Source organism: Lathamus discolor, chromosome 1, assembly GCF_037157495.1.
Source record: "Lathamus discolor isolate bLatDis1 chromosome 1, bLatDis1.hap1, whole genome shotgun sequence".
Taxonomy (NCBI): Eukaryota; Metazoa; Chordata; class Aves; order Psittaciformes; family Psittacidae; genus Lathamus; species Lathamus discolor.
This window is the reverse complement of record NC_088884.1, coordinates 51,559,294-51,583,820: the sequence shown is the minus strand read 5'-3', so window position 1 is coordinate 51,583,820 and position 24,527 is coordinate 51,559,294. Positions and strand designations below refer to the sequence as shown.

Genomic DNA, 24,527 nt, shown 5'->3' with positions numbered 1-24,527 from the left:
CCGGAACACATGAGGCGAACAAACGCCCCCTCCCACAGTGCTCTCCCCGAAACCGTCCAGGGAGACCCCTCAAGACACCGCCTGCGGGCAGGGCCTCGGGGCGTCCTGCCGAGCCTCGCCGCCCTCCGCTGACCAGGTCAGCTTCCTCCCGCGAGAGGCGGCGGCGGCGAGGCGCCGCTGAGGAGGGTGCCGCAGCGCCCCCCTCGGCTCGGCTCGGTTCGGTTCCCCGTCCGCGGGGCGGGCAGCCCAAGGAGAGGCTGCGCCACGAGCCCCCCCGCCGCCGCCCAAGGCATTCCCCACGGCTGGCTGCACGCTCCGCCTCCAACTCCCCGCACCCCCGGCCGGGCCGCCCCGCTCCTTCCGCAGCCGCAGGCTCAGCTTGTGGCGGAGCCGCTGCGGCCGCTAGGTGTCGCCGGTGCCCGGGCCTCCCGGCCGGCCCCTCCTGCGCTCCGGCGGGGCTGGCTCAGAGCGAGCCTCCGCGCTGCGAACGGGCGGAGGCGGCAGCCCGCGGCGGAGACGCGCAGCGCGGCCCGGCCCGGCTTGGCTCGGCCCGGCCAGGCCCGGCCTTTCCTCGCGCACCCCCGCAGCCCGACCCGGCTGACTCGAGGCCACCCGGACAGCTCTCAGTACCGCCAGCGGCTCCCGAGCACGGCCTGCGGCCGCTTTCCGTCGGCGGGGAGCCGCGGCAAGGCGAAGGCTGCGGCGGCGGGGGGAGCAGCCATGTTGGAGCGGGGAATAAAGTGACTTTCCTCCGGAGGGAGCGTGGCCGGGGCCCGGCGGAGGCTCTCGGGGCAGCGAGGGACAGCGGGGCTCGGCTCCCTGCGGCCGGATACTTCTCCTGGGCGGAGGAGGAGGGGAAGAGAAGGGGGTGAGGAACCGCCCCCGGACCCACGGAGCTCCGGCGCTGCTGGTGAGTTGTAGCTGCTCATTGTCTCCCAGCCCCGGGGTGGGGGTCCGGCCGGCAGGGCCGAGGGGGGCCTCGGCCTGCGAGTGCGTGGGACTCCGCGTTGGTGTGAGGTGAACCGCTGTACCGGGGGCAGGGGGAGGGTGATGGGAGCTGGGGCGGGAGGCGCCCTGCTGGAGCGCCGGAGGGTACCAGGGGAGCCCTCTTGGGAAGAGGGTCGGGACTGGCTGGGCCGCTCTGCCGCTCCGAGCTGGGCTGTGGGGATTTCCGTTGCCCGGTGGCGGCTGGGAGCGGCTCCGCCGGGCCGGTGCCGCGGCTGGGAGCGGCTGGGGGCTGAGCTCGGTCTGCGGAGGGAGCCGAGGGAAGCCAGGTCTGAGCCGTGACCCGGCGCTGGTAGCCGGTGGGCACCGCGGGGTTTTTTGGTGATCCGGTATTTTTGGTGATCCGGTGTTGGTAACCGTCCTTTCCCCACTGCTTCCTCGCCTTCAAACGAGGCTGCTTTCTCCTGACAGCTCTTCTCGCAGCCTCCGCAAGTATGACACACTCGCTCTTATCGCAGGTCTCCCCTCCTCCCTCTGCAAACCTAAAATGTGTAGGTTTCTGTGCGTGGCATAAGAGTTTTTGTGCCCCGAGCTTCGAGTTCGTAGATGACAGGATATGTGAGCATTTGCTGACCCTGAACTTCTGTGAACTCCTCCCTCCCCTTCCTCTCTCAGATATGTAATGGCTTGAGTCCAGAGAGAGGAAAATGGTTCTTCTCTCCAAAGGACAGGAGGAATTAGGTGGCATTGGATATATTTTCTATTTCGTGGAAACTTTCACGCCCACCAGTTCCAGTACCGTGTTCAGAGGAGTGAATTAGCTGCTGCGTTAGAGGAATGCTGACCTTGATCCCCTTTGTCTTTACTGCAACAGTTTCGGTAGCTGGCTTGAGTTGTTCTAAACTCATTGCCTGTCTCTGGCACTTCGCTAATGGTGGTAACAGTATTATGGGTGTTGTAAGGGAAGCAGGGATGAGGTATATCATAATCCAAACTCAGGAATTTAAAAAGCATCAGTTTCAATTTTTATATATTTTTTTAAATTTTGGTGAATATGTGTTTTCTTTTTTGTAATTTAACAGGTCAGTAGCAATTTTCTCATAGCAATCATGGCATAGATAAGAGAAGAGAAAGTCTTTTTTGACATTCTTCCATTCCCCCCATCCTACTTCCTTTTTTAATTGTATTAATTGAACTGGATAGTAGATGACCAAAGGTTAAATACGTAGAAGATGTGGGTCAGAATAATGTATTTGTGAAATTAGACTTGGTACCAAATTCAGTTTGTTTTCTTGCTAGAATTGGGTAAAAGTGAAGTAGGTGATCTGGTCTTTTAAGTACTTAAGATGTTAAATTGCCATATTGCTTTGTTGTAGGAATTCTGTATCCTCATATGCAGCTCTTGTTATTTATATCTGCACTTAAGTAAATGATGTGAAACTTGTTTTAAGTAATTAACACAGAAGTAACAGATCTGAAAACATAAAAACATATGTTTGAAATGCATAGTGAAAAATTTCCTTAGAAATGATTTATACTTGAAAGAAGAAACTGAATTTACTTCTCCAACATAGAGAAACCATTATAATATTAACTTGGCATTAAAAGGACCACTTAAATTTGAAAGATGAAAGCATCTTCATGGTGTTATTTAAATACTGCTTTGACTGTAATGAGTCTTTAGGAAGGATCTTTAATAAGGATAACGCAGTGAAGTTCGTGCTTTACATTTGCATATTGTGTGGTGTACCCTGTCTTTACTGGGGCTGGAGCTCTAAACAGATCAGTAGGTGGGGTCTGCCTACATCTATACTGAAGAGTTTGCAAATTGGAGCCTGTGCTGTCTGTAGAAAATTACAATTTGAAAATGGCGAGTCATTTATTTTAAGCTTGGCTAAGGATGTAGCGCATTAATTGATCTTTTTAATGTGTAAAATGCCTGTAATGTGTAGTGGAATACTGGATTTATGATTCCAAATATAATTAGATTGAGAATAACTGAAAACTAGAACAGGGCTGTTTTTCTGCCCTGCATGGCTCTGGCTTCAATTTTAGTCTAACGCTGTAGTGTGAAAATATGATACAGCTTATGACATGGATGTTAAGATATTCTCTATGCCTGTGTTATTTTTACAATGTGGAGCTCTTACAGTAAAACTGTGCAGAATGTTTTTGGATGGCTTACTAACATACAAAGTCTTCCTCTTTCTTAAATGCCTATGTGCCGTTGGAAAAAAAAAATAAGAATGTTTCACTAGTCTTTAGTTTTGGTTCAGTACTGTATATTTGAGCAATTGCACCTAAAAACTGCTATTAGGAAAGGCTTCATTGGAAGCTGATTCCATGAACAGTCTGCATTAAAACCTTTCCAGGAGTTTGCTCTTTACCCTTTTTACGTTTAATGGAAGCTGTTGATATTTCACATAATGATCAGCTTTTATTTGTTGGCCTAAGGTTGTGTCTTTATTGAATGCATAATCTAGTGCGCAGTGAAGATGGACTAGATCATGTCTAAAAATCAAGCTAGAAAAGCTTTGTTATTATTCAGCATAAACTCCATTTGTGAACTAAGTGTTGCTTATAGGTCTTAAGTTATGGGCATCTTCAGCTCTTAGCTACATGCTTTTCAATACCTGCTTTTTTATTTTTTACAGCAAGCTCTGAATGTGTATCAGATACAGCGGCTGGACACCAGTCTAATCAGCGGCACTTCAGAATTTGATATAAAACAATACTCAACCACTTTAGCATGTAAAAAAATGCTTTTAAAATGCTAAATGTTTCCCTGACATGCTTCATGGCTAAAGACCAGACTAAAACAGTGTATTGCTAGTGATCATTGTCTTTTTTGCAATGCACATAATTATTACTATGGATTTTTCCTTCTGCATGTAAGAATTGGATTCCCCCCCTCCCCCGTTCACATGCTGATGTAGAGATTATCTTACTTGGATGTTAGAGGTAAAAGCGTTTTATATTTATATATTTTGATCACTAGACAATAATTTTCATTTACTTTTTAAAAACCTTTAAAAATTCTACGTCTGAGGGATTTTTAATAAACATATTAAATGTTTTATATCCTGCTGTAGATACTTCTTGGGGTGTAGGAATGCTTTTTCCCATGAAGCGGGAGAAAACAGATACTGCTTCCTTCAGAAATATTAGACAACTAGAAATGCTCACTAATGGTGTGGGGTGTTTTCTGATGTGTATTTTGTGAAGAGTCATGAAACACTCTTGACAGCCTTTTTCTGAAAAGTGGGAGTTAATGCTTGTTCAGGCAAATGACTATTTATAATTCTGTATTGAATACAAATCCAACACATATGCACTCTTAACTGACCCGATGGATTGGCAATTCTTCCACAGTTGGTGGTTTCCTGAATTCGTTTTAGTTCTAACGTCAGCTTCAGAGTTCAGTAGAATTGGCCAATTAGAACATCTACAAACAGCGATTCAAACCTTGTGCATTTAACTACTGATGTTGATAGCCACAAGGAGTGAACAAAACTGGAACTTGAGCTAGTTTGCAAACTTGGAGCATAAGAACATAGATGCATAGATCAGGTAATTTGCATCAGACTAGCTTTTCATACATCCATCAGTCCTTGGATAATAAGGCATTTGCCACTTCCTTGGAGATCATTGTACTCTATATCTGACTGTATTATAAAGTAACTGTAGACACACTGATACTGGAAATCATTGAAACTGTGTTTTACTGGCATGTTTAGGCTCTTGTGGTCTAGTGCCTGTTTTTTAAGGATTATAAATTTCCTTCAGGAGGGAACATCAGGTTATCGGGGGTGCTATATATAAGCATGAATGTTGGAGAAAAAAGAAACGTGAGTAGCATTGTCAAAAAATGCAGCAGCAGAAGAAATAACTGTCAAATCATGTTTTAATTTTTCATGTGGGGCGGCAGATTTAGGCATAATGGTTTTAAGAACAGTGAAAATACTAACTTCATAATGTTTTTAAATAAACACTCAAAGGCTTTGAATTTCAGCCCAATTTTCTGTTTTTTTCTGTAATACCTTGACAATACAGTAAGCTGAAGAACAGTTTCATCCTAGGTTTTGATTGGGACTTTTTTTTTTCCTTATTTTTTTTATTCATCTTTTCTGGAACAAATAGTTGTGCATATATTATGATGAACAAGGCTGTGTTATACCAGAACAAACAAATGACATATCTTTCATTTACATTCCTAGCTACAGTTCTTGCCTGACTTGGTATTTTAGGTTGATCTTGCTAAATAGCTTGTATAAGTGAACGTTACTCTGTGCCCTCTCATCATATTTTAATTATAATCTGTACCTCTTAATTGTACTCTTTCTCTGACTGCTGCTGTTTTCAAGGCTCGATAGAGTTGCATGATGGTCTCTGATTTTTAACATCTGTGCTTTGTCAGCTTCACTGAGGGTACTTGCATGCTTTCAGTTTTTGTTAAAGTTGTCAGGATCAAGACTTTGTGCTCAGTGGATTAGGGCATTTTGCTGGCATGTAGCTGTACTGATATGCTTATATGATAGTGAATGGGCATAAACTCCATAGTCTTCTTTCAGAAATGTCTCTTTCCAAGTATTTCTGACTTCCTACTTTTACCTTACCTATATGAAAGTATATTAATTTATTTGCATTTTGTTCCAATGTATGTAAGACTTTTTTAATGCAGAAGTCATTAAAGGTAACATTTAATGTGGCATACAGTAATGGGTGCTAAATGATGTTCACTAAAATAGAAATCATTGGAAAATATGGATTACTGAGAATTATTGAAGAATATTACTTACTAGTAAACCCGTTGTCCTGTAATTGAGAAAAAAACGGGTGCAAAAGCTACAGTGGCCTATAGGATTAAAGAAGCCAATTTTTTTTAAATTTAAGAAGTTAAAATTAAGTGAATATGATTGATAAGGGAAGCTAAAGAGGAAAACACATGCTGTCACAGACTATGACAATAAGGCAAGGCGTATTTTAAGAGGAAAAGGAATTCTAACAGAGCCATTAGCCTGTTAGATGTGTTAAAGAAAATGTTAGAATTTGGTGATCTTCAGAAGAGGCTAATGTTCAGTAAGTACTTCTCTATTCAGAAGTAGACCAGATGATAGTCATATGTGATGCTCCTGAGACTCCTCCTTAAGGGAACCTGAGGGTGTTAAACAGCTGCCACTGAAATTGTATGGTAGGAATTGTCAAAGTCGATAGGGTGCTTTTTGGGTTGTTAATGCTGATGGAGCTTTTCAGTATGTCTCAGAACAATGAGAAATAATTTAATTTTAGCACAATTTAAGGTTTCTTTCCATGGTTTTGAACGTTATTAATATGCATAGAAATGGATATTGAGAGAGCAGGACTCTGAAAGCAATAACTGTTGTTCAGTATATATTTATAGAAGACTGATCTTACAAAGTGAACTTATGGGTTCTCTTGATAAGGTTAAAAAAAAAGTTGGTGTAATGATGTTGCAGATAGGCTTCTTTGAAACCTTTTACTTGGCTGTTATATGACATTTTGATTAAAGAACTAAAATGGTAGATCAAGTGTCTACACATGAAATGGTTTAAAACCTGGCAGATAATATGGATCAAGTGGTTAGCTATAAATAGTTACCGTTACGTAACTGGGTGTGATGAGGGCTTCTCCTCGTCAAAGTACATTCACGAAGAGGCACTGTGAAACCTGTGGCATTCCCACTCAGGAAGTGAAAGCCACTGGAAGTTGCTGATCATTTCTGTAGCTTACAGAAAATTAGGAAAACAATAGATACTGCAGGACGGGTCATTAGCGCAGGTGGATGCTTGGACAAATGGCAGTTTTGATGTGGCATTTTATATCACAGTTTACGAGATTGAATACATATTAACCTTTTTAAATAATTAATGATATTTTGTAATTAAATCAAATATAAGCAGCTATTAATACTAGCTTTTAGTTTGGGAATTTATTTTGCAAAGCTTTGGAATAGTTTGTCATTTATAATACAGAACAGATACTGAGTGTTTGCATTTGATATGTGGGGTTTAGGTATAGCTTTTATTTTAAAAATATAATATAATTAATAATTTATTTGTGATATAAAGAAGGAGAATCAGTTATAAAGTAATAGATTACATTTTATTATCTTTCCACCAGTTTTCTGTATATCTTGATGCAAAGTTTAATTTCTATATGTAGAATTCATAAACATTATGTGTAGGCCCAAAAAGTTGTGATCATATATATGTTAAACTGGGGAAAATGAAAAGCCATTTTTTTCAGTTTGGCCTTAGTTTATTGCCAGAACTGCTTCCTCTGTTCTTTCTCTGCTCCTCAGATCTGTTTGTCATAAACAGCAGTAGAGTATTTACATTTGTAGGGAGCTTGTTTCCCTCTTAACTACTGTTCAGTCTGAAAGCTTCATCGTAAATATCTTACTAAATTGTTTAAGTGTCTGCTTGTAAAATGTGAAACTATTTCATAATTCACCTTATTTATGTTTGCTCTGAAAACTAAATATAAAACTTAACTCTTCCAGTACAACCGTGAGAAATTAAGGTTGGGCTGGTGCTGCCTGTGAATGACTTTGCTGCTCCATGAAGGGTTTGAACTGGTGTAACTTCGGCACTGTTGCTTAAAGCCCTGTAGCAGCGGGTGTTCTATGACCATTTGACTATGTCAGAGAACTGATGGAGGTTATAATGGGCATTTGTGTTAAACTTTACTTTCATTTTATGTGCGAATAATAGTCACTTTCTGTACAATCAATGGAAAAACAACAGTTTGTGATATTTTTTTATTTATTTTTTTTAAAGTATCCTGAGCAGATGGGAGTGGAAACTTCCTGTTGTACAGAAAGGAAAGGAGGTCCTCAACTGCTAAATATATCAGCCATATATGCTGTACTCAAGTCTTTAAAAAATGATGTGTAAAACAGGAGCTTGGAAACTTTTTTGGTACTGAATAAGAAGGGACAGTGGGAAAATAATTAAGAATATATCTTATAAAATGCATTCTTAAATATGGATAGGTCTTTGAGGTTGGAGTTATGAAAGGAAATGGTATTTTTGGTCTGGAAATTAGTAGTGTTTGAGGAAAGAAATGTAAGGAAACTGAAGATAGTATTTTTTTCTTTAAAATAATATCAGAAAACTGAACTACATAGCTGAAATAGGGCTGTGGTAGGAGTTGAAAAATATTTGGAATAGACAACAACAAAAAAAAGCCCATTTTTTTTTTAATAACTATAGTGGTCGTATTTTGGAGGGGCCCTGTTAAATGAGTTGTGCAAGGTCCTTCTTTCTTCTGAAGAAGTAATCACCTCTAGAGAGACAAGATGAGATCTTTGGCTTCATTGAAGCTACAATTTGGATTTAAATCACTGAAATGTACACTGAGTGTTCTTGAGAATAATGTCCTGAACAGTACTCAGGTAAAACAATTTCAACGGCAGTTCCTAAAGTTTAAGATTCTCCATAGTACTTCATAACCTTTGTTAACAGGATTCAGTAGGTTATGGCAAAGAAGCAAAATATTTTAAAGCTTATGCTGTTTGCCTTTAGGATTAAACAAGATAAACAGCTTACAGTGTTCCTATTTGCACGAGTCGCAGTATTTTTAAACCTGCTGCTTGTAATTCTGGGTTGTTTATCAGGGAATGCAGTTAACTTAAATGTTCTATTGTGGCTTGTTCCTGATATATCTCAATACAGTTCTTGAAAGTAAAATGTTTGCTCCATAAGCCAAAAAAATAGCTTTGAAATGTATTTAGGCAGAAGTGGCCTTTTGTTATTAAGCATACACTTTTGGGTTTTTTTCTGGACAGTAGAGGAGGAACATAATGGTTTGTAGCAATTAGTTTGCTCAGTAGGTACGTGCTTTTCTTCTTGCATTATGCAATTTTAGTATTTAGGAGCAATATGAAGTAGAATATGAGTTCTGAAAAAATAGATCTGATATGCTTTGGTAGTAAGCTTTGTTACTGCATTTTAAAATGTGTTTGGTTTTAGTTTGCTAACACTCAATGATTTGCATTTTATACACAAAGTGTTCTGAAGCTGCTTCCTCTAAAATGGACCTTTTTTATTTTTTCCTTATGGTCTTATATAGCAGAACTTTTGGTTCCCTTGTATGTGTGAATATTTGTGATAGTGGAAGAGGTAAAAATTACTTGAAGGATTCAAGTTGAAAGTTGTTTGTCATTATTAGAAGTTATTTTGGGGATTGATGGATAACCAGTGATGATACCTACATTCTTTTTAAATCATCTGTTTCCAGGAGTGGGTAGATGAAACCTGGATTTTTTAAAATTTTTTTCCAGCAAATAATTTGTTCACATCTAAAATATGTATTGTGCCGCATTAACTGATTTGGGGTTTGGCCTTTTTTTTTTTTTTTTTTAATGCTTATTTCTATAATCAGTAGTGAGAAAGAGGTTCAGAGGGTAATCTAAAGATCTTAATATGAAGCTGCTTCTCTTTCCATATCTACCTTTGAGAGAGCCCATCATAGTCATCGTTTTTGCATTACAACATTACAGTTTGAGCTGAATTAGATGCTTGCTTCAGAATAATTTTTCTGCATCAGTAAACTGAATAGAATGGGTTTTCACTACTAGTGGAGGGAAGAAAGAGGGCAGGAATTGGATGGTTGATGGTGAAGAAGGAAGAAAGGGTGTCTGGCGGATGGAGCCAAGCATTTTCTTACTGGTGGCAGGAAACTGTTAATTGACCTGAAAACTGTTATGAAACTTTCTCTTAAGTGCCTCAGATGCATAAAGATGAATAGTGTGAATCCCTCCCCCCCCCCCCCCGCTGTAATCTAGGCAATTCATTTTATTATGTAAGCAAGAAAACATGCAGATTTTTCTTTATTCTTCACTTCTGCTTGCAGGTGCATTGCGTGACTTAAAATTCCAGTCATGAGTAGTAACTATAGTAAATTTTAATATCAGAATAAGTTGCTGAATGATCTGTTTTCGTTTTATGTTTCATGGCAATTTAAGACTAGAGTTGTGAGGACAAATAAAAATCACCTGTTTTTTTTGTTTTTTTTTTTTGTATTATGAGAACCTGCTTCTTAGAATATATTCACTCCATGACAGAATAAGCCTAGTGAAGATTTGAGCATACACACTTGCAGTTGATGTTCATTATTGACTTTTTAATGACATTACACCACATTTAGTCATAAAGTTACATTTGTACATGATTGGATTGTCATATTTGCTCTTGGTAACTAAAATGGTATCCTAATTCAGAGATTTTTTGGTTTTGCTTGGCAGATAGGATATGAAATCTCTGTTTTTGCTTTTTGAGAATTATTTCCTTGGATTGATTAATATTATTTGCCAAGTCTTATGCTAGTTTAGATAACCTGTTGAAGACATTACTTTAGATATAATTGCCTTTTGGGTAATGGCATTGGCCACTTCTTGTGTTAGGTATTTCATCACTAGTTAAAGAAGTCTGTAGGGATGGATTATGTCAAATTTTGATTGCTTAACTTGAGGCTTTATGATACTAATCTTCAGGGTGTCAGTGCTGAGGATGTTTTGAAAATCAGCCTTAACAGAGACCTGTTAACAAAAATAATAGCCCAACAGTGTCGGAAAACCTAGCTGTGTAGATTCTGGTAAAGATTTCTAAAAAACAACTGAAAGAGAAGGTGGTGCACTTATAAAATACTGGTAATCCATCTTTATACTGACATAGTATGATAGCTATTCTGTGACTAGGCGGTATCTTGCACCTCAGTCTTTTTATACCAATGTAAATGAATCTGTCCTGGGCTATAACCTACATTAATGCTTTACAACTCAGTCTAGTTAATTGCACTGGGCCTTTTCCAGTGGTACTTCAGACAGAACTAACACATCATACGTAACCTTTCTGCTTCCAGGCAAGCCTGAAACACACACTTGGAAAACAGTCCTGTTGACTGTCTTCTACAGAGAATATTCTCTCTTAACTACATTGGGTATACAGAGCTTCCAGTACTAGATTAGTAAAAAACAAAACAAAAAACAACAAACAAAGGTCTTTGTCAACTAAGGAGGGAAAAAACCTCAAACCTTTGTTAAAGCACAGGAAGCAAAATTGTTGACAGAGAAAATTCCTTTTCTGTATAGTCACTTTTATGAGAAAAGCCACACCCCAAAGGTAATATGTTTAACTGTTAGTGGATCCTAGTGACATAATGAATTTTTCCCCTTATATTCAGAAGTTTAAAAGGGATAAATAAAATTATCTGAGTTAATATCCTTTCAAAGTTATTTGTGGTAGTTGCCACATTATTTGTGTTGCATTCCAATTTAAGAATACTTGCCTCTCTATGATGGTAAGAGGCTTTAGAAATATAGCATGTTCTGTTTTGTACAAAAGTGGGAGACATTTATAATGGTCCTTTCATCTTGTTTAACTCCTGCTAAAGCTCCTTCAAACAGTGTCCATAAGCCTTGCTTTTTCTGCTAGGCAGTCACATTATTCCAGTTAGATTGATTTATCATGGCTCTTTATCATAAAGTCTAGGAAGCTGTTTGATTAAGCTGTCTGAAATACAGAGAAGCTGCACTCTTTTACAGCACAGGGTTGAATTTTTATTTTTAATAACGACCTTTTCGCCTTCTTAGATGAGTAGCTCTGCTGTATTTTTGAACTAAACCTTAGGGTAAGTAGTGGTTTTTGTTGGACGGCAAAGGGGATGAACTGAGGTGTTAGAAGTGAGGGAAAGAGTACATAGCTGGGACAAAAGGTGAGCTTTGCAGGCAGGGCATGGCTTTCTGGCATGCTGTGTCCAGAATCAGGTATTACTGGAGTGCATTCTTGTGAAATACTAGGAATCTAGTGGGGGTTTTTTATTGTGTTTTTAAGCCACAGGAAGGCCTAGGGGTTGTCTTAGGGCTTTGCTGTTTGTGCTATCAACAGTATTTTGATCTGAAAAGTCAGACATCCGTGCTTATATAGTGCAACACAGCATATGTAAATGTGCTCTTAGATCCTGTACTGCAGGTTTTCTTTGAGAGACGCTGTGTACAGTATTATTCACATGATACACATGGATTATGTATTCTAAGGATAATTAAATTTTTTGAACTTTTGTAGGCCATAGGGCTGTATACTGGTATCTTAATTAATTAATTAATTAAAATTCCTGACATGAAACACTGTAGATTGAATAATATAATTTTTGTTTGATTTATTTTAAATTACTCATTTTAAAAGGATAGTGACATTTCAGTAAACAATAATACAGTATTTAGGGGTATTTGTTTTCCTACAGTGTAACACAGTGTATAATGTGGGCTTTAATTCATTCCATAGGTCCTGTTTGGAGCTCTGCTCATGTGTGTGCTTTTAATAGTATTGATGAAGGCTGGAGTCTTCATCTGAAAATTACGTATTTTAAACTTAACTTTAACATTTATTATGTGTATCTCTTGCACCTTATATAATTTCCTGGAATGGGAAAATGATGTTTGAAAAAAATAGAGCAGTATTTAGAATTATTTAATTCTGTGTCATTTTGAGGCACTACTTAGAGACAGCCATTTGTTATATTGAAGGGATTTTTTTAATTTTTTTTTTTTTGTGTTTTTTTTTTTTTTAAAGCGGTGTGTAACCTAACTCTGAATGCAAACCAAAAGAGAAAACATAATCTGTATTAAATGTTAGTTAAACTGAGAAAATAGAAAGGCAGTTGATGAATAGGACATTATGACCTTGTAGAAAACAGAAGGTATTTAGGATTATAATAAGCATTACTAGGCTTTCTGCACCATAGGCCTTTGTATATTTTGTTTAAGAGATCTGGAAGTAACTTGCATATGTGTAACCTATTTTTTAGATTTAGTTTGTTTTCTGGGCTACAGAAAATCCTGTTTATGAACTACTTGAAACCATTCTTACTTGAAAGGTTCAGGTATTTCTTTAGTAAAGCATTCATATATATTGAGAAGAGGAGATTAAAAGTACAATTTTATGGGTGAGTGAAATTTGTATATAGCAAATGAGATGTAAAGAAATGTAACCACATTTTCTTTACACATGTGAGAGCACGTTCTCTAAGCAATTTCTGCAGTTACTTTTGTTGAGCATTTAATGATTATTTAATGTACATTGGGCATGTTAAAAATGCATGTCTGCCATATCAGAGTATGATTTATATTGTGTAAGTCATAAATACTTCATTCGGTATTTTTACTACTCATTACACAGAATTGTCTAGCAGCACTTGAGAGAGTAAATGAATTCTCTTAAGACCTAAATGCTGTCATCAGCAGTATCTGTGTGTTTATAGTCTCGATGGCATGGGCCATACAGGGGCCACTTTCTGAAATCCACTGTGTGAATAAAGACTACTCAAGTCATGCTAAACTGAATAATTACAAAGAGCTGTTAAAAAAGCAATTTTCTATTTTAACTCTACTAAATGATTAACACTGTTGTTTTGCGACAGGATGTCTAAATTTGAGAGACAGTTTCACTATCAAGAAGAACAGTATTTTTAATATAGTGCTTATATTAAAATTTCAAAGTTAAATGTTTAAGCTTTCTTTGTATGAAATGATGTACAGTACTAAAAATTAACCTGATCTGTGGCACGTGATGTACTGTTTATCAAAATGATGCACTCTAATTTAGGATTGTTTAATAATAATAGCAGTATCTTCAAGGTGTTTTATTTATACAATCAGATCAGCATAAAAAATTTGAATTAAAACCAACAGTTTGAAGATTTTTTACAAAGGTTTTGCCTCTCTAGGAGTACAGGGAGCTGGAAGTGGCATTCCTGTCCTGAGGTGTGTAAGGCTGGCAGGGGTCAGGACATGGCAGGGACTGGGCTCTTGGTAGCCTGGCTGTGCGAGGGAGAGTGGCATGGACACCAATGCTCCCTTTTTGATGGCTCTAGCAGGTGCATTCTGTAATCATAAAACTAGCTTGCTATCTCAAAGCTCAGAAAAGTATTAAGCTGTGTTAATCCTCTTTACAAGAGCAATATTTGGTCAATTCCTGTCTTCTCTTGTCTATATTCTCACTAACTTTGTCATTTGGTGGTCTTAGTTGGCATACATACACTATAAAAAAATTCATGTTGGTACCAAGATAGAGGTTTCTGTCTGTAGAGAAGAGATTAGGTTGAGAATATTGTGAGCTACATGAACATTCATTTGCAGGCTATTTTACCTGTTTGTGTCATATCTTTTTAAGGATAAAAAGAATTTGTGGCTTAAGAGTAAAAAAGCTTTGAAATGAATATGTATTTACTGTCAACTCCAAAAGTCATTACTGACTAGATTATCTGCCAATATGGACAGGATCCTTTTGTGGTAAAATATTTCCTTAGTTAACTGTACCTGTTCATATAAAAGTGTGTTCTTCTGACATTTGTTTTAGTTCATAAAGTTGTAATGTGAAACAAAACAGAAACAAAAATTTAGCTTTGATACTCTAAAAAGGGTTCTTGAACTGAGGATTTGTGGCTGGCATTATCCCCTGCTGTTCTACAGATCCAGCAGAAAAACTGATTGTAAGCCAGCTCTGGTTTTTATAATATGAAGTCTGGAGAGGTTTGTGTGTGTTCAGTGCCAGACAGTTCTGAAGCTGAACCTATTTGAGTAAACTCTATTTTCCCCCATGTTGCACTGTACATGAGGTTGAAAATAAAGGCAGACTTTTTAAGCAGAAAAAATACACTGGAAATGGGCATGCGTAACAGTAACTCCAGTTGCTTTGGCTGTGTCCCCAACCTGTGTTTTCTATGCAATATGGTGGTCATGAGGATGGGGTAAAAAGATGGCTTTTCCCATTACCTGGTGCTCCAGGGCAGCTTTCCTGCCCTGCAGACTTCACCACAGGAGGATTCTGACAATAGGGCTGCCAACAGGGTGGTAAATAAGGAGTGCTTTTCTCTCTCTCTCTGGCTTAATTTAATGCCACTTAGAGGAGTTTGTGATTAGTCATCTCTTCTCTTATGTCAGTTATTTGCTGTGAAGCTATTTGCTGTAGATGCTTGTTGACCTAAACATTAATGTGGTGAAGTGCTGTTCATCAAACATGAACATTCCAAAAAGTTGCACATTTTCACTTTGGCCTCCATGATGCTCTGCAAAGTACATGTAGTGTTAACATAATGAAGGGAGATGGTTAGGGCTTTCAGTTGACTCAGTGACTAAATTAGGTAGTTATCACAGAGGATACTTGGACACTGGTTATAAATTAAGTGATCACATGAAACCTGGTCATTACAACCTTAATTAAGAAGAAACATTTATTTTACACTTACACTCATATCCTCATCATGTCTTATTAAATGTCATTTAGGATAATACATAGTTAAAACACTTTGAACAATTTCTCAAGTATCATAATAAATTGTGAAACAAATTACGTCAATCCTGTAAGTCATAACAAAACAAGCTGCTTTTTGAGCTTCAATACATTCAATAAGATTTTTTGTTGGTGGTTTGGAAAACATCAACTGCAGTAGAAGTGGTGTTCCAGAAGTTTGTTGAACAGTAGATAGAATAATACCGTTTTGACTGTACTAGAAAGACTTTGATCCTTACTCTTGCTTTTATTTTATTGTGAAGACTGAGTGGTTGAGTACAAGGGGTTCAGCACGGTACTTACTACAACCAGATGTGGTTTTGCTACGCCTGAGAATGGAAGGTTTAGCAGGGCTTCTTTCTAGTATAAAAGGCAGTATTTGTGTTTCAGTTCTTTGCCTCCCCTTATTTTTCGATGTTCCCTTTGCTCTGTATTACTGTGAAGAAACTATAATACGTATTTTAAAGAGGTGATACAAGATGTGGAGAATATTTCAAGTGCTCAGAAATCAGTAGATTTGGCTTATAAAGTGTACTTGGCCTCTGCTTATACCAGTTGCATTGGGATGCCACATGTATGTAGCTTAGTTTAGATTACAGTTTGGTTTTTCCCTCAAAAGTTGTGTCGCTTCTATCAAATAAAAGAATTAGTTTAACCTACTATATTTTGATATTTTACATCTTTCTAGGTTACACATGAGCCTTTAAAAGGTTAATTTTCTTTATATTGGAATTTCTGATCAACTAAAAGTCTCTTCTGCTTGGCTTTCCTATTTGTCTCTTATGCTGTCCTGTTTGAATGGTAAGCAAGAGCTAGCCTAGTCTTGAAGGAAGCAGGATACCTCATTTATGTGACTGTTGTAATAAGTTTGTGCAACATACAGAGAGTATGTGTAGCAAGAATAGGCGTAAAATCATTGGTCCCAACTTTTCTTTGTTTTGTAAATCAGATTTGAATTTTTAACATACCAGTTAAATGATAATATATATATGAAAACCAAATCAATGTTAATTTAATAAACCTGTAAATCGGAGATGTTTTAATAGGGTGGTAGTTTTTATTATGGAGCCTTGTTAGACTAGTAGCTAAGCATGGAATGCGGACGTGGGAAAAAGGACAGCTCTCATATAGACGTCAGTCTCATCCCTAGGGCACCCCTACTGAGTGTGTGACATGCAGCATATGAACTTTGAATTTTTTTCCCCTCTGATGTCTAATATGGGGCAAGTAGTAAATTTCATGCTACTTTAAACTCTTCCAAATTCAAACTTTAGAGCTTTTTCCTGACAGGTTGTCCGGTAGTTGTATATTTAGTTGCTTCAACTCAGAAGTTAAATGTACAAATATGGTAGTTTGTTCCCTGTTGAAGGGAGCAGGTGCTCTTTAGGCGTCACTTTGTCAGGTGTGTGATAAATGTATCTGCATGATTCCTGTTCTCTACATGACTCTTAAGATCTTGTATGTGTGTGTGCCTGTAAGATGCATATAGTTGTGTTTGCATGTTAGGTGTTTCGTTTGTGATTTGTTGTTTGGTTTTAGCTGTTGTGTTTTGGGTTTTTTTCCCTATAACACTGTGAAGTTCTTCAGGCTTATTCCAGGTACAGACTGATTCTTGGGAATGTAGTTGATCGGTACCTACAGAATTCATATTGCATGTAAGAGATGTATGATCTTTGTTAAGGAGCTGGTTAGACTTTATGAAGCATGTCATGGGGAGTCAGGGGCTCGGAAAAGAGGTACCTCCATGTTTGGTTTGTTTTGGAGTTGCGCCGGAAATGTTTGGATGCCTTTGCTTTTTTCCTATCAAAATGTCATTATTTGGATCTTTCCCAATGTTTTTATTCAAGTGATAGGAAACAGAAGGGTAGGAACTAATTGGTATGGGTCTGGAAAACATGCTCTGAATACACGTACAAGCATTTATGCTTTCTTATCCAGATTTTCAGCATGTGAGATATGTGACAGCAGAAGCATTGTTCTGGAAATGTAGTTCGAGCTCTTGGGGAGTCCAAAATGTATTTTCATCCTTATTGTCACCAAGGGAAAATGTGGGTACTTCTGTCCTTGTTCAGAGTCTCTTAAATTCTTGCTTTATAATGAAGAGCTTGTCTTGCTAGTTCATTAGTAATTGCTACCTCCTACCATCTCTTTTGTCAGTGGGGGGTAGGATTTCCTCCTACACTGAGGGGAGGGAGAGGGAATCAAAAATTAGTGATGGAGGCTAAAATTAAAATTAAATTTTAGAGGAAATAGGCCAGGTTAACCTCTTATTCAATAAGACAGCAATCCTTGCTTTACATTTTACGTGAAAAAAAAAATAGTTTTTTTTTCCGTGCTATCTTTAGGGGGCCAGGCAACACCAACGTTGCTGGACAGAGAATATTTCCATATAGGTCATTTGCCTGTACTTGGACTAGCTAGCATGTATTGATGCTGCACACTTGATTAAGGCATTTCTAAGTGGAAAGCTACCTGCGATACAGAAGCAGTTGCACTTGATACCCTGGCTGCCTCCCAGCAAGCAGCCAAGGCACTTCTAAAACTTTTTAAAAACCTAAATTGTGGAAGCATAGAATTCTATGTGTACCTGGGTGTATTGCAAGGACACTATAGGTAGCAACAATTCAAACAAAAACATAAGAGGAAATAGTTTGTCACAGCTCTAATGTGTTGGGTTGCATGTCTTTTCCATTGTCTCAGCTTCTGTCTGCACTACAGTCACAGCAGCAGTGATACCTGAGCTGGCTATAAAGTAATTGGTTTGCATACTGCTGCCAACAGCAACAGTTTGTTGGAATTAGTTGCAAAAAATGTTAGAAACTTTCTATGAAGTCTTTCAATCATCTGCTGCCATGACTTGAAGTTTCTCACTCCCTGCAGGTTAAAAACCTTCCCTTTTCACTTTTCCACAATCCATTTAACTTGAATCCATTGAACTTGCAACTGGAGTACATGGGGTTTTTTTTTTTCAGCAATTAATATTTCTTGGTCTGTGATTGCAAGTGATCAGTGAATGGGTTTTTTCCCCCCTTCACACCAGGAATTTGCTATACAAATTGAAAATACAGTCTAAATACGCAGAATAAAAATAGTCCATGTCATGCTGAAGTTGAGATGTTTGCTGAGGCTGCATGAAGCAAGAGCTTGTTTGGAAACCATGTGTTCTGTTGGACGGTCATCAGCGTTGTCATGTTCCAAGTTTTCAAAGCTAAAGTAGAAGTATTCTACAGTCAGTGCTGAAATATGCAATAACAAAATATTTCATGGGAAATAATATTTTACAATCCTTGTAATATTCCTTTGCCTTTGCTGTTGTTATGCTAGTAGGTTTTTTTTTCTTACGGGGGTAGACAGCTTATAACTTCCTTATGTGTTCAGTAAAGTGTTTGTGCTTAAGTGGTCATGATCTCTGTTTGAATCATCAGTAAGAGTTATGTTATAAAACAGGTTGTGTGGCATTACTGATCCTTTATTCTACTGAACTAGAAAATTGCTTGCAACTTGTTGCCTTTAGACCCTCACCTCTGTCTCGAAAGTCAAGTAATTGGCCTCAGGAAATCTCTTTTGCCTTTTTTTTTTATTTCTTTAACAGCTTGATTATTTTGCTTATTCCCCAGGCAACAGGTGTCCACAAGCATGATGACTGTTAGCATTAATTGACTTTCATATTGTCAAGTCCAATGGCAAGATTGAGATATAACTTCGTATGGAAAACAAGAAGAATACTCCCCAAAAGTAGAGAGGGAAGAAACAGTAGTGCATTTTTAAGCTGAAGGTTATGGAGTTAATTTATTTAGATTCAAGCAACTGCTAAGATTGTTAAGGTCAAGTTGTAATATTAACACATTTGTGTCGAATTTCCAGTCTGTATTACAAACAAGTATTGATTCTTGAGGATCAGTACTTGAGGTGAATATTTTGATGGTTGGTAAAGAAATTGATTTGATGTTTCAGATTTGCTGTTGATGTACAAATTACAGAGTTTAGCCAGGAAAGTTAAACAAATGTGATTTTTTTTTTTTTTTTTTTTAAAGGACTTGATAGTGTATATCCTTACTGTGATCCCTCTTCGTTTCTTCAGCTTTTCTTCACAATAACTTATTTTCAGTCAAGTTTAGGAGCTTCAGAAAAATGATACTTTCATATGTATCATGAAAAGAATAAGATTTCCTACGTAATTCACTTGGCATTTCTCAATGTTAAAAATAAATCTGTGAAATTCTTTCTCTTTTTTTGGCAATTTCTCATTGTAAACATGTAATGTTGGATATTTTGATTTCTAATAAAAATTGTAGCCAATGTCTAAACAAACTAGCTTAGCTTGAAAGTGGCAATTTTTAAAATCAATGCTAGAAGAGAAAAAAATAGCACTAAAAGTATTTGCCAAGATTTGAGCCTTTTAGTATGGTAATTTATGATGCTTTCAGTAGAATCTTCAGTCACAAATTACTATTTTGTTCTTTAGATTTCAAATCTTCATGGTAGGTTGTCTTATTTGACTGTTTGTATCTATAGCAGAAATGTTACCTTCAGCAGAGCAGGAGAGCTTAATGTCTCATGTATCTATTGCATTCAAGAATAAGCTGTGACACACAAGGAAGAGTAAACTAAAGAGCAGAAATGCATATTAAGTGCATTTATATAAGGAGAATATTTTTACTCTGTGCTGGCTCAGTGGTGTGGGTTTTGTAAAGGCGCTTTCATACGGTTTTGTAAACACATGCAGTTAAAAACTGAAATGGTCTAATCTTGAGCATGAGACTTTTGATTCTGTAGAGATCACTGAGGGTTGAGAGACTAAATCTGTTGCCAGTGTTCTTTCTTTTTCAGTGTTTGAAAGGTTTGAGGATTATTTATTGAGATTTTTTGTTGTTGGAGAGAGAAAGATGAACACACACATACAATGTCACTACCTCTGAGGCATACTCAATACTCTGAAAATCCTTTTCTGAGTGGTGTCCGTTATAATGGAATCTGGATCAGACCAGAAGTAGTTATAAAATGCATTTACTTCCTTCCATTGTTAGAATGGAGCAAAAATGGGAGCTTCTGAATTAGTAGTTGATTATACTATTACATAAAATAATCATAGATTAGATAATGGGGAAGAAGATGGAGAAATTGATTCTAAAACCACGTTTAGATGTTATGCTTTCATGTCAGGCTTTTAGTTAAATCTGTAGCAAGGAAATCTGTCCTCAAAATTGTCAGGAAAAATGGGTGTGTTTCTGTAGTATTGACTTATTGACCACTATACTGCTCATTGTTTGATTTTTTTGATGCTTAACTATTCTGAACATGTTTCATTTTTCAATTCCCTGAAAACTTTTCACCCTAGCATTGAATTACAGTTTCTGTACTGCATGTCTTAAATGTTCCCTACAGAGAACTGAAGATTGCTATGTACATTTGTCCAGAGCAAATCCTTCTTTGAAGTTCAGTATGTTGGCATATTGTTTACGTTATTTTCTTTCAGAAGAACTGTTCTTGATGATATACTTTTCAACAGTAGCTGTGCAAATACTGTGAAGGAAGTTATAATTTTTTCAGTGTTCATATTTTTCTTGTTAAATATATCCGTTTAGGCCAAAATGGTGAGTCTCCATCTTCAGTGGTGAAAGCATCAAGTAACTGGTTAATGTGTCTGTATTGCTATATATTTTTTTTCCATTCTATTAGATATTTATTGTTTAGCCATACGTGCTCTTATATATAGTCAAATACAGTAACTGTTTTAAATAACTGAACCTTCAGTAATAATACCTTTATTCCCAGTCAGAGTTGTTTTGTCTCCTGTTGTTCATAGGTTAAAATAGAAGTTAAGCATTAAGAAAATGAACGGAAAAATCAACATTGATCACCATATAGCCTTTAACTGTAGCATATTACATTTCATAGTAAATAAGAATCTTTTGCTCCCAAGAAATCACTTCTGTCATTAATATTTAGTATGAAGGACATGTTATTGTACAGCTGTTAGTGTGTTTATCTGATTTTGAGGATTGATTAAAAAAAATGTTGTGGGTTAGTAATTCATTGTATTAGAAATTTAGTTGTGATTGCTTTAAAACCAGATATGAATACGTATTGTGGGAAGTGTGAATTATGTAAAATATCAAACCTTCCTGTCAAATTGGCTGAGTCACATATTTCTCTCAACTTTTTTAGCTATTGCAAATTTATGGAACTGCAATGCAGGGTACAGGGTAATTAGAAATAGTAGCACACTTCAGTATCTTTACTTGAATAGTTTCAGCTGCTTGAAATTTAAATTGGTGATCTAGACTAAGGGGCTTAACACAGATGGCAGAGTTATGGCTGGCTAGTGGTTTACTTCATAGTTGAAAGGACTACTCTGATTTTACAGGCAAGTAAATAGCTTTAAAATCCCAGACTAGAACAATTCAAACATTTTCAGAGCAAGCTGTTTAAGAGCAGTGGAATACATGATATTTAAACTGAATTAATAAATCAATTGTTTTGCCTTTGTTTCAAGGTATATCTGATTTCATAAAAATAATAAATTTTTGTTGCTGCACACGTAGAAAATGTTAGCTAGACCATGTAAATAAGAAGTTTGCTTACTGCTCTGTTTTTTTATTGTCTCTAAGAGTTGTCTGTTGTTTTTCTGCTAGCATCCTCACATAAATCACACAGCATTTGTCTTTTCCTGTTTCTGAAAAGGAAAGAAATTGTTGGTTTACCTGCAGGGATGAGTTACAGTTAATTCTGTTACAGAATATTACCTTATTTCTGCATAGAACAAAATTCCCTTTTGAGTTTTGAGGACTTTTGATAAATCTGTTCTTGGACTTCATTCTTTACTTAAAATTTTTCATGGCCTGACTTCTGCTTTTACCATACTTCTGGTCTTCCCATTTTCTTTGAGGGTGGGATAAGTGAAGAGAGTACCAAAATAGAGCTTGCAGAGGGTATTTGCATCTCTGAGGAATTAGACCAATTTCTGTGGTATCACTAGGCATCATTCCTTTGACTAAATGTTCAAATGATTTTTGGATAGTAAAGCTACAGTAACTTAAGGCTTCCTTTGTACAGTAAAGGAAACAAGAGATTTTTGAAGCTCTGGAGATCTCATTCCCTTTTAAAGATTAAAGCCTGCCATAGGCACTTAAGGGTTTGCTAACTGGATGTGGCAGATCGTTAGCATATTTTGTGGTAGAGCAAAAGTGATGCTAAATCTTCAGCTTTTCTTGCATTATTTTTGTAAGAAGACTTCCTAAGTACAAATTAGCCCAACTTTGTCCTTTAATCTTGTGTGTCCTTCTTAGGAGTTTTTTTCTAAAGGGGCAAGCCCTTGAGACTAGACACTTTGTAGATACCTGACTAATCTTTGCAAAGTCAAGTAAAAAGTAATAATCATGCATTGAGTAAAGAGGGGAATGGTACTCAATTAGAAGACTGAATGCTTAAATTCTTGCTCCTATGCAAAACAAAGCCTTAGTCTATTGAGATGGTTCTGTGAAATAACAGATTGGGTTCTTAAACTTTTATTTCTTGAAAACACTTGAGAATTGGGAAAGTGAAGGTTTGGAAAAAAGAAAATTTCGTATTTTAATATAAACGTTCTTGAGCTGAAGTAAATTTTGGAAAATTTACATTCAGTAATGAAATTTAAAGCAAGCCTTTTGGTTTCTGAGCTTACATTGGACTAATGGTTCTCATGGAAGTTGATGGGAGTTTTAATGTCTTCAGTGTGAAAGTAATTAGCTCAATGATAGAAATAAATAAAAATACTGTATCAAGTAATGGTGGAAGAGATTTCTTTAAACAAAATACAAAGTAAGAATATTACATGTAATTGGACTTTTTGAAAACTTGTTTTGTTGACGTCTGGAGTAAGATTGTTCCGGAGGCTGTAGGGTGTTTTGGTTGCTGTTTTACTCTGGAGTGCTGTGCGTACAGCTAGTTTTATGCAGGCTCCTGTACCTTAGATCACAGCTTCACCTCTACCAATAGCGGATTTGTTCATTACTCACTGCAGGATCATCCATCGGTATGAGCTTGATCCAGATCAAGTGTAGGCAAATAATAACACTTCTGTTGACTCTATCAGAACATTTAACAATGCTGCTTTTCAGCATTGGTAGGACAGCTGATGCTCTGTTCAGCATAGGTTTGGAATAGAATTACACTTCCAAAGTGTTTTGAGAAGGTTTGTGCAGAGAACCCAGGTTGCTGTGGTGCTGTGCATTGCGTGAATGTGTGAGGTTTTGATCTAGTAATTAGGCAGCCTAATACCTGGTTTACTGTCTGGGGATGTAGATCAGGTCTCTGTCATCATTTTCGCTTTTAACTGGTGAGAGAAGTTGTTGCATGCAGCTTAATCCAGTCCTTGCTTTCACTTCTTTTCAATACCTTGAGTGTCCTCTCTACTTCAGTTTCTCTTCTTTGGTCATTTCATAGTTTGTATCTCTGTCATACATTGTCCATTGCAGTTCCTTGTTCAAACTTCCTCTTCCAGTGGCTCCAGTTGTTTTTTCATGGAAACATCATTATAATTTTAGCCTCAAAAATGGTTTTGTTTTAATATTGTAGATTCCAGAGTAAGTTCCCTAACAAGAGCAAGCTTGCATGTACTGCTACTGATATATAATTTGCTAACAGGATTTTTTAGTAGTCGTTTAAATACAGTTTCTTTTCTATAGGAACAATATACTAAGATAATACATTTTTTACGTGCTACTTCTCTGAAAACTGAAATGGATTTTCTGTAACAACCCTCTTCAATTTAGCAAATTTAGTCTTGATTCTTGGAAACCACTTTTGCTTTCATTAATTTGAGTATGTGCTTCTACTGCAGTTTTAGTCAGACAGAAGGCACTTTATGCCTACCACATTTTGCTGCCATCATCAAGTTTCTCCTGCAGCATGTCTCTCAATAAGGTTGATGAATTCAGAAGGGAAATATTTCATAATCCTGTAACAGTTTGTATCTGTTTTTTTTTTTTTTTTTTTTTGTTTGTTTTATTTTTGGGGGGTTGTGTTTTTTCTGGTGGGGGGAGGGGTCAAAACCTGCAGTTTGGATCCTTCTTCCAACAGCAGAGATAGCTAAGTTGTGAAGAACCAAAGGTCTCTTGATTTCTGAAACAACTAATTAGCATAGTATATTATGACATGTAGTTCTGTAGATGGTGGGTGCTATTCTCTACTTTTAGGTTTTCATAACTAAGTTGATATCCTGGGCTCCTCATCTGCACTTTGTTGGAGTTTCTCCAATAAGAATACATTCATAGATATGGAAAGTATAGT

The 24,527-nt window shown here is 37.4% G+C and overlaps 1 protein-coding gene across 2 annotated transcripts in view; it reads left to right on the top strand.

Moving 5' to 3' along the window:
* Positions 1-422: 422 nt before the first annotated feature.
* The window catches only part of CDK17 (cyclin dependent kinase 17), a 92,339-nt gene continuing 68,234 nt past the window's right edge, over positions 423-24,527 (top strand). The window contains exon 1 of one of the 2 annotated variants that reach the window (XM_065670858.1): positions 423-910. The gene's annotated coding sequence lies outside the window, so the exon portion shown is untranslated. The remainder of the gene's footprint in view (positions 911-24,527) is intronic. The other variant, XM_065670869.1, reaches the window with a different exon arrangement.